Genomic DNA, 2,898 nt, shown 5'->3' on the forward strand with positions numbered 1-2,898 from the left:
GCTTCCGTCACTTCCTGTAGCAAAGCGTTTCCCCCGGAAGGAGAAAGCCCCAGGGAGGCGGGGCCCCACGTGCCGGTTCCAAGCACCGGCTGCTCAGCGCCTGGGAGTGGTGAATTGATTGCTGGCGGCACCTGGAGTAGGAGGTACCTACTGTAGGCTAGAACTGGAAGGAGCACAAAGGTTGGCTTTGTATTTTTTTAAATATATATATTAACATATTTTTATTGATTTCAGAGAGGAAGGGAGAGGGGAAAGAGAGAGAGAAACATCAATGATGAGAGAGAATCATTGATCAGCTGCCGCCAGCACAACCCCTACTGGGGGGGTCACGCCCACAACCCAGGCATGTGCCCTTGACTGGAATCGAACCCAGGAACCTTAAGTCCGCAGGCCGACGCTCTATCCACTGAGCCAAACCAGCCTTAATATATTTTTTAAAATATATTTTTATTGATTTCAGAGAGGGAGAGGGAAAGAGAGAAACATCAATGATGAAAATCATTGATTAGCTGCCTCCTGCACACTCCACAGTGGGGATTGAGCCCCAACCCAGGCATGTGCCCTTGATCGGAATTGTATCTGGGAACCCTTCGGTCTGCAGGCCCACGCTCTATCCACTGAGCTAAACCAGCTAGGACTTTTAAAGTATTTTTATTGATTTCAGAGAGGAAGGGAGAGGGAAAGAGAAACATCAATGATGAGATAGAACCATTGATCAGCTGCCTCCTGCACGCCCCCTACTGGGGATCGAGCCTGCAACCTGGGCATGTGCCCCAGACCTGAATCTAACCTGGGACCTTTCAGTCCACAGGCTGACCCTCTACCCCCTGAGCCAACTGGCCAGGGCTCTTCACAGCTTTAGATTGCTTGAGTTTGCAAAATCCTTTCATGACCAGCTTAGCAAGACATCTATTCTTTTTATTGTTTAATTGATTTTGATAGAAACATTAATCATTTGCCTCCCACACAGCCCAACCGGGATAGCCACAACCTGGGTATGTGCCCTGACCAGGACTGGAACCTGCCACCTTTTGGTGCACCTGATGATGCTCCAACCAACTGAGCCACACTGGCAAGGGCAAAACGTGTATTTTTGATCATTTTGTTAACTCTGAAAGTAAACGCCCAGACTCACAAGCCTGGTTTAGAACTAGAATTCAAAAGGGTCTGGTCAACAAACTTCATAAACTTCCGCTGAAGAACTAGTCATCCAAAGAACTGGGAGCTAAGTCATCATAAAATCATTTTTTAAAATGGATTGAAATCCTGGCTGGTTTGGCTCAGTGGATAGAGTGTCTGCCTGCGGACTGAAGGGTCCCAGGTTCAATTCCTGGTCAGGGCACATGCCCAGGTTGCGGGCTCAATCCCCAGTAGGGGAGGTACCAGAGGCAGCTGATCAATGATTCTCATCATTGATGTTTCTCTCTTTCCCTCTCCCTTCCTCTCTGGAATCAATAAAAACATATTTTTAAAAAATGGATTGAAATCATGCATGGCTTTGAAAGCCTGCACTATATTTTCTCAATGATTTTGGACACTACCTGATTTTCTCATGCACGAAAAAACAAAACCTACCTCATAGGTTGAGAAAATTAAGTAAGATAATGAATGAAAAGTGTTTGGCACATACAGCACAATAAATGAAAGCTGTTAAAACTCATAGATGTGTGAAGGTGGCTAGAAAATTCAAGATGTAATCATTCTGTGACAGGAAAATGCTGGAGGTTTTATTTCTGCATGTCATGAGGCTATTTTAACTGTACTTTTTAAATGACAGCTTAAAGGAAAAATTTCATGTTTCACATATACTATTATTTCATGTTTCAGAGTCTCGATTTTTTAACAAGTAAATTTATGTAATTTATATTCTGTGATATCCTTGAGCCAGGAGCCTTCAGACAGTGCCTGACACGTAGCAGCCGATCACCAAATGTTGACCATTAAAATGGCATTGTCGGGGGAGGGGAAAGAACCCCCGAAGTAAATTTTAGCTGTATGCCCAGGCAGAAAAGCAATTCAATCAATCATCCTGGCATTTGGTGTGAGAAAAGGGGAGCAAGCATGAATGCAGGCAACCAACTGAATAACAAAATGCTTAACATCTAGGATGTCAGCATTGTACGCAAACGTTAGAGTACCTATGTGAAGGGCCAGTCCCTGCCTCCAGCTGATAAACCACAGTCTGCTTGATAAACCACAAAACTATGGGATACTGCTACGTCTGATACCACTATAGACAGTATAAGACATTTTTATTACCAACAGATGTTCAACAAGAGAGAGCCCAAACACTGCTAAATGAATTGTTGTCAAGGCTTATAAAGTAGGTAAAATCCTTTGCAACGTACCTGCACAAGGCCAAAATTATAAGAGGAAACATGCAAAAGGCTCTTTTTGGCTCAAAGGTGGCCAAATTACTATAATCTACTCATCAGCATAAAATTTAATAAGTAGAAGATATGAGTTTAATATACATAGAAAATGCGAAGTTCTGCTTGAATACTGACTGCAGCAGACTAGTGTCCTCTGATGTAGATGATACATTTTCATGAAATTATGGGAGAATTTGTTTTTAAAAGTATGTATACATACATACATGCACACACACAGTGAATTCAACTCTACACAACAAAAATGTTTGCAATAATTATCTCTGAGTGATGTGATTTTAAGTGGTTTTTATTTTCTCTATTTTTTCAAATTTTCAACAATGGATATATATCACTGATATAAAAAAAGAATATGGTTTTTAAAACTTATTAAGCACTACCCCAAAATATACGAAACAAAATGTGAGAGGAGGAGGCTCTCAGACCTTCATATCTAAATGTGAATTTGTTACAGGGGGATAAATGGTGCCGAAAAGAGACTTTGGGTGGTGAACACACCATACCATAA

Source organism: Myotis daubentonii, chromosome 13 (genome assembly GCF_963259705.1).
Source record: "Myotis daubentonii chromosome 13, mMyoDau2.1, whole genome shotgun sequence".
Classification (NCBI taxonomy): Eukaryota; Metazoa; Chordata; class Mammalia; order Chiroptera; family Vespertilionidae; genus Myotis; species Myotis daubentonii.